This window comes from Leiobunum rupestre, chromosome 9 (assembly GCF_980474605.1).
Source record: "Leiobunum rupestre chromosome 9, qqLeiRupe1.1.hap1, whole genome shotgun sequence".
Classification (NCBI taxonomy): domain Eukaryota; kingdom Metazoa; phylum Arthropoda; class Arachnida; order Opiliones; family Sclerosomatidae; genus Leiobunum; species Leiobunum rupestre.
Genome location: NC_143392.1, coordinates 17,506,348 through 17,518,015, shown reverse-complemented (window position 1 = coordinate 17,518,015; position 11,668 = coordinate 17,506,348).

Here is an 11,668-nt window from a genome sequence, read left to right as displayed (position 1 = left end):
GTCTGCATTTTTTGGGATTTAAAAGGTCAAAGTTTGAAATAATAATGATAGATGGCGCTAGCGTCTCGATATTTTCGATTTTAACGGATGACACATTCGCGGTAAATTTGAGAGACTTTACGGAAAATAAAACATGGCTTTTAAGGCACTCCATGGATAAGGGACTAAATAGATTTTCCATGTAATAGAGTTTATCATATTTATCCTTATTTCTTATCAGAACATTTTCTTTTAAAATGTAAAATTTTCGTAGCCCCGGGAGTTTTTGAAATTTTATCGATTTGTAAAGCAAGTACACTGAATTATATAGACGCAAATGGTTACCTATAAGATATCCAAATTGAATCGTTTTGTTCTCGTCGGCTACGCCGAACGAGGCTTTCGCCATTTAAGCACAATTTTTCAGCTATTTTCGATCCAATTTTAACACAAATTGATTCGATTTTACGGTCGTTTTTACAAAAGATTGTCGTCCCAACCACTCTCGTTAAATTTTGAACGACGTTGTGTGAAAAGACTACCGAAATTCGGTGATGGATTGTGCTTTACAAAATATAAAATGCGAGGAGAGAAAATTAAAATTAAAATCGATCTTTTTTAGTTCCTTCCTTGGCCGTTAGATAGCGGGCTCCTTATTGCAATTTCTATAGAAAATGTATTTCTATATTTTTTTAACAGTCTAACTTAAGCCAGATTTTCCGGAATTTTAGCTCGTTAAAGTTGTTAATACAACGGAAGAAAATTGCCATAAAAGTTGATTGATTTCCTAAACAGTTAACAACTTTGGAAATCTACAATATGCCGTAAAATTATTTTTTGAAATTAGCTGTCACTCATTTTATTTCACTGTATAAATGTTGGTATGGGAAAATATCACTTCATCAAAGTTAAAATATTTCCCTGTTTTTTTTTGTGATTGAATATTATTATATTATTATTTTATCAGTTGAAATTTCATTTTAATTTAAAAAAGTAGAAAATATTTTAGAATTCTCAAATCAACTTTGAAATATAGATATTCCTACTACTAATTCCGATATTCCGGTAGAATTGTACTATTGGGGATCCGCCGCAATTTTGTTTTTTATTTTATTTATTTTTGAACATTCAATGGATAATACAATTTTATTAAAAATAAACCCCCGCTTTTCGAGAAACATTGAGTATTAACGTTATATTTCCAATTTCAGTTATATTCCAATTTCATAAATTCCGCTTACTTTTCTGCTAACTTTTACTTTGAGATAGGTCTAGTAGAACACGTGAAACACACTAGTGGTGTACAGACAATACAAAAACTTGGTAAAAATAGTCTAACCTAACCTAACCTAACCTAACCTATGATACGATTAAATTGGTTAGGTTACGTTAGGTTAGGTTAGGTTTGTGGTGTACAGAGAATACGAAAACTTGGTAAAAATAGTCTAACCTAACCTAACCTAACCTAACCTAACCTATGATACGATTAAATTGGTTAGGTTAGGTTAGGTTAGGTTAGTGGTGTACAGACAATACCAAAACTTAGTAAAAATAGTCTAACCTAACCTAACCTAACCTAACCTAACCTAACCTATGATACGATTAAATTGGTTAGGTTAGGTTGGGTTCAATATATTATCATTATTATTATATCATTCTATATTACAACAAAGATATCAAATCGTAGTAAAGTTCAAAAGTAGTAATACTACCGTCATGTACCCTACGATATATAAAACATTTATAATTAGGACCAAAATTGCGCTGTATATTCTACATATATTAGGAAATATAACGGAATGTATGAATTTGGAAATATAACTTAAATTCTCAATGATTCTCAAAAAGCGGGGGTTAATATTTAATAAAATTGTATTATCCAAGGAATGTTTAAAAAAAAAGAAATAAAAACAAAATTGCGGCGGATCCCCAATAGTACAATTTTACCGATATTCCTACCAGGGTGGTGGCAAGCCCTTTATGCCACACGAGTCAACAGCTCCCTACACTAACTGTTACAGTTAACCTCTACAAGTGTTTATGAAAGGGGAAACCGAAGAGCTCGGGGAAAACCCCTTAAACCGTTGGGGAGAGAATTTGTAAACCGAGTTTTCATCTAGTTCCCCAAACTGGGATCGAACCCGGCTCCTCTTGCTGCGAGGCGAAAGTTTTAACCACTCCGCCACCCCACTAGACCGCTCCGCCGCCCAATTATCGGTTGCCTGTAATTAGGAAAATATTGATATTTGGAAAATCTTGATAATTGTTAGGAAATCTTGATAATAGTTAGGAAATCTTGATAATAGTTAGGAAATCTTGATAATAGTTAGGAAATCTTGATAATAGTTAGGAAATCTTGATAATAGTTAGGAAATCTTGATAATAGTTAGGAAATCTTGATAATAGTTAGGAAATCTTGATAATATTTAGGAAATCTTGAGCATACTTAGGAAATCTTGATGCTATTCGGTAAAACGTTTCATGGGGTTTCAATATTTCAAAAGGCTAAGTATCTAAATTAGTTATAAAAATATAGAAATTATAGTGATATTAAAAATTTAGGAATTATAGTGTTTATAATAGTGAAATATAAAAGTATCGATATTAGTTAGATATATCTCTCGATATAAGTCTCGATATTAGTGAGATATAATTATTGACATTAGTTAGATACAAGTATCGATATAAGTATCGATATTAGTTAGATACAAGTATCGATATTAGTTAGATACAAGTATCGATATAAGTATCGATATTAGTTAGATACAAGTATCGATATAAGTATCGATATTAGTTAGATACAAGTATCGATATAAGTATCGATATTAGTTAGATACAAGTATCGATATAAGTATCGATATTAGTTAGATACAAGTATCGATATTAGTGATATATAAGTATAGACATTAGTGAGATACAAGTATCGACATTAGTTAGATACCAGTATTGATATTAGTGAGATACAAGTATCGATATTAGTGAGATATAAGTATCGATATTAGTGAGATATAAGTATCGGCATTAGTTAGATACAAGTATCGATATTAGTGATATATAAGTATCGATATTAGTGAGACATAAGTCTCGATATTAGTGAGATATAAGTATCGACATTATTGAGATATAAGTAACGACATTATTGAGATATAAGTATCGACCTTATTGAGATATTAGTATCGATATAAGTGAGATATAAGTATCGATATAAGTGAGATATAAGTATCGAAATTTGTTAGATACAAGTATCGACATTATTGAGATATAAGTATCGATATTATTAAGATATAATTCTGGATATTAATGAGATATAAGTATCGATTTTAGTGAGATATATAAGTCTGGATATTAATGAGAAAAAGTTTGGACATTAGTGAGTGTCGATATTAGTTAGATATAAAAGTATCGATATAAGTGAGATAAAAGTATCGATATTAGTTAGATATAAAAGTATCGATATAAGTGAGATAAAAGTATCGATATTAGTTAGATATAAAAGTATCGATATAAGTGAGATAAAAGTATCGATATTAGTTAGATATAAAAGTATCGATATAAGTGAGATAAAAGTATCGATATTAGTTAGATATAAAAGTATCGATATAAGTGAGATAAAAGTATCGATATTAGTTAGATATAAAAGTATCGATATAAGTGAGATAAAAGTATCGATATTAGTTAGATATAAAAGTATCGATATAAGTGGCAGTGGCGGCGCCAGGAATTTTCGCGAGGGTAGACAAACCAAATAAATGGGCCCCTGACCCGGGAACCCCCTTTTCTCAACGAAATGCTTCAATAAAATAAAGCAGTGATGTACATGACGAACAAAAAAGTTCTAACAAAAGTAAAACAAGTCCAAATATGACATAACTTGTTTTATTTACTAGGAGATACCTAAAAAAATTCTAAATACATTATCGACATTTGTTTCATTGTTATTTATAAATACTTTTATCTCTTGGGACAATTTTGAGACCCTTTATAGATCAATTTGGGGCTCCTTATAGGGTGATTTTGGGGCTCCTCGAAATTTTAAGGTAGGCAGTGGCCTACCTGGCCTACCCCCTAGCGCCGCCACTGATAAGTGGAATATAAGTATCGACATTACTACATTAGTGAGTTATGAGTATCGACATTACTGAGTTATAAATTTCGACATTAGAGAGGTATAAAACCTTTCGCTAAAAAAAAATTAATCGTAAATAAAAAATCATTGGTTCGAAATACCTAGAATATTGTTTTAAACATTGCAAATCCAACGCTAAATAGTATCCTCAAATCGTTAATATCATTATTCTTGTCCATTTTTATGCAATTTTAATTGATATATTCGTGAAGCGTGTTAATTTAAAAGCAATGTGTTCTGAAAACTGTTATCGGTAACAAATTTGGGCAAAACTATTGGGAATTGGTCATCAATGCCTTAAAAGCCTGTTAACTTAAGGTCAAAAATGTGGAATGCCTGAGCCCTCATCAACAACCACTTAGATTTCCAAAAGCTATTTAATAACTTTGTTATATAAAAAAACACATGATTTTTTGCTCGAAGTTGGGATGGCACATGAGATTAGGTAAAGATGATGTATGTTAGACGAATTAAAAATGGGATCTACGCTGTACGCCAACACTTTTACTCGTACATCCTCCCAAAAATGTCGACTGGATATTTTGGCAAAAAAACGCAGACAGTGGGAGGGGCCAACACACCCTAAATTAAAAGAAATAACTAATAGCTATACAGCGTCTCGCTATACGGGCCATTACACGCGAAACTTCTAAAATTACAGCTTTTTTGATAAGGCTTACTATTAGCCATCGTTTCAAACGCTAGCCTTAGGTCAAGTTATTCGACCTAGACTTTTTTCCCCAAAAATTTTATATATTTTTTATATAAAAGTTTTTTTTTGAACGTTCTTTGAAATCGTGTATGGAATGGCCCATCCCTCTTAAATTTATAGTTTCGGGTTTGATATAAGCTTAGCTTCATAATAGGCCCCCGCGCTGAAAATATTTCACTTTGGCATGGTAATAATCAAGGAGATCAGACGCTGAAATTGATCATAAAAGTTTATTCGGTAGTTTTATTGAAGGGTACATCCCAGAATATTGATGAAGGAAAAATAGTTTGGAGATTTGGTATTTGCGATGGACGATTCTGGCTTCATTTCTTTCCTGGAATATAAAACGTACGCTCTTAGTATTCAGTTAGTATGCCGTTCTTAATTATGATTAGTATCTAATGTTTTTACTTATGTTCGGATGGATTTATATTAAAAGATAATTATTTTTAAGGTCTTAAAGCGCTCTCGCTTCTTACAAAATTATTCTATAGAATAATCTCATCTCATAATAATAGCTATATTCTATAGATCTATAGACATGTAACCGGAATGCTTTAGAAAAATTTCACATTTCATAGAATATATAGAAATGTAGTCGAATTCATTTAGAAAATAATTTACGGAAAACTCTTTAGAATCGATAGCAGTGTAATCGGAATCCTATAGAAAAATTACGCAAAGTTCTATAGAATCTATCAAATGTAATCGTAATGCTTTAGAAAAGTTACATAAAATCCTTTAGAATTTATAGAAATGTAATCGGAATCCTATAGAAAAATTACGCAAAGTTCTATAGAATCTATCAAAGGTAATCGTAATGCTGTAGAACAGTTACACAAAATCCTTTAGAATTTATAGAAATGTAATCGGAATCCTATAGAAAAATTACTCAAAATTCTATTGAATCTATAAAATGTAATCGTAATGCTTTAGAAAAATTACAGAAAATCCTTTAGAATTTATATAAATGTAATCGGAATCCTATAGAAAAATTACTTCTATAGAATCCTTTGAAATTTGGGTCATTTTCTATATAAATACTTTTGCAAACATTTTGTAAAATCGAAAATAAATATTTATAAAGCACTCTATAGGATGTTGAAAACCTTAAAACTTTCTACGGACTTTCTATAGACATCTAGAAGATTCTATGAAAAGCTTTTCTAAGGACGCTCGGTCGGAGCACATTCTAGTATTAAAGATTGCATTACGAAATCGATTTGGAAGCTGAACAGGGATAACTCATGTTGAAATACAAATTTAACATGTTAGAGTTAAAATTAAATCAAACGGCGATAGACTGTTTCAATAATTGTACGTACCAAGTTCCACATTTCTGGTAAAATGTGTAATAGACGCTAAAAGAAATTATTCGCTCCAAAATAAAAACCGTCAAAAGGAAGGGTTTTTAAATTAAAAACGCGTGAATCTCGATGATATCGCCCATTTTTTCGTCGCACGTGTAATTATTTATTCTGATAATAAAATAGAATCACGTGGGCTTAGCAATATTTATCTGCATTTGTCTTAGCCAATAAGATTATCCCTTCCGAGCAAGCACGCGCCAATTTACACAATGAACCGATGAAGATTTTCAAATCAATTTCTTTTAAGATCTATTAAAATGTTTTTAATAATAATCTATAATTCTATAGACTTGTAACGTTAAATTTTACCAAATACTTTCCACAATTAATTTTTAATTTTTCTATGACCTTAAAGATATTTCTAAACAAAATCTCTGGAGTTTCTGAATTTCAAATGATATTTATATGTGATAATACATGTATCGTTCTATAATTGTTCCCTAAGTTGAGACTTAATAACCTTAGGATGAATTTAGAGCTGGGGGAAACGGATAAATTAACCACCAAAATTTCAATTAATCATACAAAATTCGATTAACTGTTTATTTATGGATATTATTCGCGACTATTATACGATTTAATATGCAACAAATAAGTTTAAATTCGGATAATTTTCGGATATGGATATAAAAGAAATGAACGGAAAATTTCCTATCCGAACACCGAGCCCTAGGATGAATATATATGTGATCAAACTTTATCATTAATGGAAAAAGCAACACAAATTTTGGAATTAAATTTGAAATTTCGCATCATCTGACGATCTCGACGAATATTGAACAACGTAATCTGACGCTCTGGACGAATATTTGGCTACACTTAATCTGACATTCTGAATGAATATTTGGCTATATAATCTGACCTTCTCAACGAATACTTGGCCTTATAATCTAACCATTTCGAAGTATTTTGGGCTACATAATTTGACCTTTTTGCGAGCGCCTTTTTGATGAATATTTGACTACATAATTTGACCTTCTCAGCGAATATTTGACTACATAATCAGACCTTTTCAGCGAATATTTGACTACATAATCAGACCTTCTCAGCGAATATTTGACTACATAATCTGACCTTCTCATCGAACATTTGACTACATAATCTGACCTTCTCAGCGAATATTTGACTACATAATCAGACCTTCTCAGCGAATATTTGACTACATAATCAGACCTTCTCATCGAACATTTGACTACATAATCTGACCTTCTCATCGAACATTTGACTACATAATCTGACCTTCTCAGCGAACATTGACTACATAATCAGACCTTCTCGTCGAACATTTGACTACATAATCTGACCTTCTCAGCGAACATTGACTACATAATCTGACCTTCTCAGCGAATATTTGACTACATAATCTGACCTTCTCGTCGAACATTTGACTACATAATCTGACCTTCTCGTCGAACATTTGACTACATAATCTGACCTTCTCATCGAACATTTGTCTACATAATCTGACCTTCTCAGCGAACATTGACTACATAATCAGACCTTCTCGTCGAACATTTGACTACATAATCTGACCTTCTCAGCGAATATTTGACTACATAATCAGACCTTCTCATCGAACATTTGACTACATAATCTGACCTTCTCATCGAACATTTGACTACATAATCTGACCTTCTCATCGAACATTTGACTACATAATCTGACCTTCTCATCGAACATTTGACTACATAATCTGACCTTCTCATCGAACATTTGACTACATAATCTGACCTTCTCATCGAACATTTGACTACATAATCTGACCTTCTCAGCGAACATTTGACTACATAATCAGACCTTCTCATCGAACATTTGACTACATAATCTGACCTTCTCAGCGAATATTTGACTACATAATCAGACCATCTCGTTGAATATTTGACTACATAATCAGACCTTCTCAGCGAATATTTGACTACATAATCTGACCTTTTCAGCGAATATTTGGCCACATAAGCTGACCTTGACTAAATTTTTGTCAACCCTAACAGAAATTGCATACATACTTTCACACGTAGACCCTGTCACATAAACCCATGTAATCACGTAACATTAACATATATTTTCCGTAATTATATCACATTAGTATTTCAACCAATATCTCTCCATTGATACGTAAACACTTTGTCTAATGGAAACTCCCATTAGGCGTTACATATAAGCCTATTAACTAAACCCACTTATTGCGCTAAACCATTTCCGAATATCAATCGTAGAAACGTTCCTCATTATTACTGAGCCTGACATTCCATTTCCTAAATATGACTAATGTTTGACTGGGCTGATGTTTGTCGCTATGCATGCCATATGACCCCCTGTCGAGAAACAATTTGGAAAGTATAACTTTTACCGTGGAACTGCGCTTATGTTATTTTTGGGCGTGGACCCAGTTCGAGGTTCGCCTTCCCTGTCAAGCTCGGATGTACGACGGTGGCTTGAAAACTACGCTTGTCCAGGGGCAAAACCGTATAAACGCCAAAACTGGAAATTTCAGATATTTAATTAGTTCTGGATTTATGCTTATTATATTGGTTAGAGGTCGGGGATGGTTAACTTTTATTCAATAGATAAAGCTCTCAAAATTATTCGTAAAACGTTTTGATCAAGTAATTTGTATTTCTGTATTATCCGATTAATTTTTTGGTAAATTTGTAAAATTAATCGAAAAAACGACGTTTTTTTCGATAAAAAGCTAAAATTTTCCGAATAATACATATTTTTTAATAATTTTCCGAAATATTAACCGGTAAATTTGTTTTTTTTTTCATTTTTTCCCAAAAAAAATCAATTTAATCATGGATAATGATTAACCGTTACCGACCTCTAATATTGGTTATCAATAGTTAAAATACGTTCAAGGTGGCAAAATATTTTCTCTAGTACAACTAACAATTTAAAAGTACGTGATATTTTTATAAATTATAAAATTTAAAATCCTATTTTCATAAGGCTAAATCAATATAAGTGTGCAATACATCATTTTGCACATAGAAATAAAACAATATTCGTTTAAAACCATTAAAAAAGTGACTCGATGACTTGGGTCTAAGGTGGGGCCTTGGGTATTATAGCCTAGCTAGTTATTGATTATTATTAGTAAAAATATGTATATTAGAAATAAATAAATATTAGAATTAAATACCATAGCAATCCAGTACACGTATTGTATTTTTTTTTTTATAATTTTGACTAATCTAAGTTTTAGAATTAAGTATGCCTACAAATCTGATTCTACTGGTTTTAGAAATTGTTTATTGAGTTTATTTTTATTGGTGTTGATAGTGCTAATCACTCTCTTCGTAAACACTGCACAAGCTTGTAACTTTGTACGAAACCAGAAGTAAATGAACCGAAGTTATCAGACTGCTATACTTCCCATGTTGGAGGCGTTTTCCTTATGAAGTTTCATTTTAACCTCGAATTTGAAATTTTGCTCGCTCCTAGGCCGAAAAAAAGTGTTTTGGTTTTTATGAACCTATTTTTAATACATAGAAATAGCTATAACCACAATTCCATAGTGCAATTTATCACGTCAAAAGACGGGGATGGAAATTAGCTTTTATTTGACTCGATTTTCTCATCATTTTCATAAGGAAATCGCCCTCCGATTTTGAGAGTTATTTCGATAACTTCAGTTCATTTACTTCTGACGAAACTGATTTCGTAACCTAGGAATAAATCAGCTGTTATAAATTTCTGGAAATCCATGAAAAAGAATGAGAAATAATAGAACAATTGTGATAAATTTCTGGAAAACACAGAAAATTAGTAAGAAATCCCAGAGCAATTACGATATCTGGATATCAAATTAAAACAATGATATATGATTGCACAATTGCAAGAAATCTCTTGTAAACACCGAAAAGAGTGAGAAATCTCTGGAAATCACAGATCAATTTTTGAAATCTCTGGAATCCATGAGAAATTGTGTGAAATCTCTGGAAATCAATGAAAAGTTGTGTGAAATCTCTGGAAATCAATGAAAAGTTGTGTGAAATCTCTGGAAATCAATGAAAAGTTGTGTGAAATCTCTGGAAATCAATGAAAAGTTGTGTGAAATCTCTGGAAATCAATGAAAAGTTGTGTGAAATCTCTGGAAATCAATGAAAAGTTGTGTGAAATCTCTGGAAATCAATGAAAAGTTGTGTGAAATCTCTGGAAATCAATGATAAATTGTGTGAAATCTCTGGAAATCAATGAAAAATTGTGTGAAATATCTGGAAATAAATGAAAAATTGTGCGAAATCTCTGAAAATCAATGAACAATTGTGCGAAATCTCTGGAATCAATGAAAAATTGTGCGAAATCTCTGGAAATCAATGAAAAATTGTGTGAAATCTCTGGAAATCAATGAAAAATTGTGTGAAATCTCTGGAAATCAATGAAAAATTGTGTGAAATATCTGGAAATAAATGAAAAATTGTGCGAAATCTCTGAAAATCAATGAACAATTGTGCGAAATCTCTGGAATCAATGAACAATTGTGCGAAATCTCTGAAAATCAATGAACAATTGTGCGAAATCTCTGGAAATCAATGAAAAGTTGTGTGAAATCTCTGGAAATCAATGAAAAATTGTGCGAAATCTCTGGAAATCAATGAAAAATTGTGTGAAATCTCTGGAAATCAATGAAAAATTGTGTGAAATCTCTGGAAATCAATGATAAATTGTGTGAAATCTCTGGAAATCAATGAAAAATTGTGTGAAATATCTGGAAATAAATGAAAAATTGTGCGAAATCTCTGAAAATCAATGAACAATTGTGCGAAATCTCTGGAATCAATGAAAAATTGTGCGAAATCTCTGGAAATCAATGAAAAATTGTGTGAAATCTCTGGAAATCAATGAAAAATTGTGTGAAATCTCTGGAAATCAATGATAAATTGTGTGAAATCTCTGGAAATCAATGAAAAATTGTGTGAAATATCTGGAAATAAATGAAAAATTGTGCGAAATCTCTGAAAATCAATGAACAATTGTGCGAAATCTCTGGAATCAATGAAAAATTGTGCGAAATCTCTGGAAATCAATGAAAAATTGTGTGAAATCTCTGGAAATCAATGAAAAATTGTGTGAAATATCTGGAAATAAATGAAAAATTGTGCGAAATCTCTGAAAATCAATGAAAAAGTGTGCGAAATATCTGGAAATCAATGAAAAAGTGTGTAAAATCTCTGGAAATCTATGAAAAATTGTGCGAAATCTCTGGAAATATCAGTATAAGAGGGAGAAATCACAGAAATATTTTCCAAACTAAGTAACCAGGTGTACAAAATGTTACTAGATATTACTCCCTCGGGAATCGCTGTAATCGGTGTACAAGCCCCAGCTTTGAAAGTATACTGGAGCGCTTACGTAACTGATTTCAGACGTGAAATTCCCTTCTAACTCAAAATACGAACGAAAAGTCGTTTACAAGGTTTTGTCCCGCGAGCTTGAACTTAATATATTAAAGGGAGCCTAAGAATATATTTTTAGTTA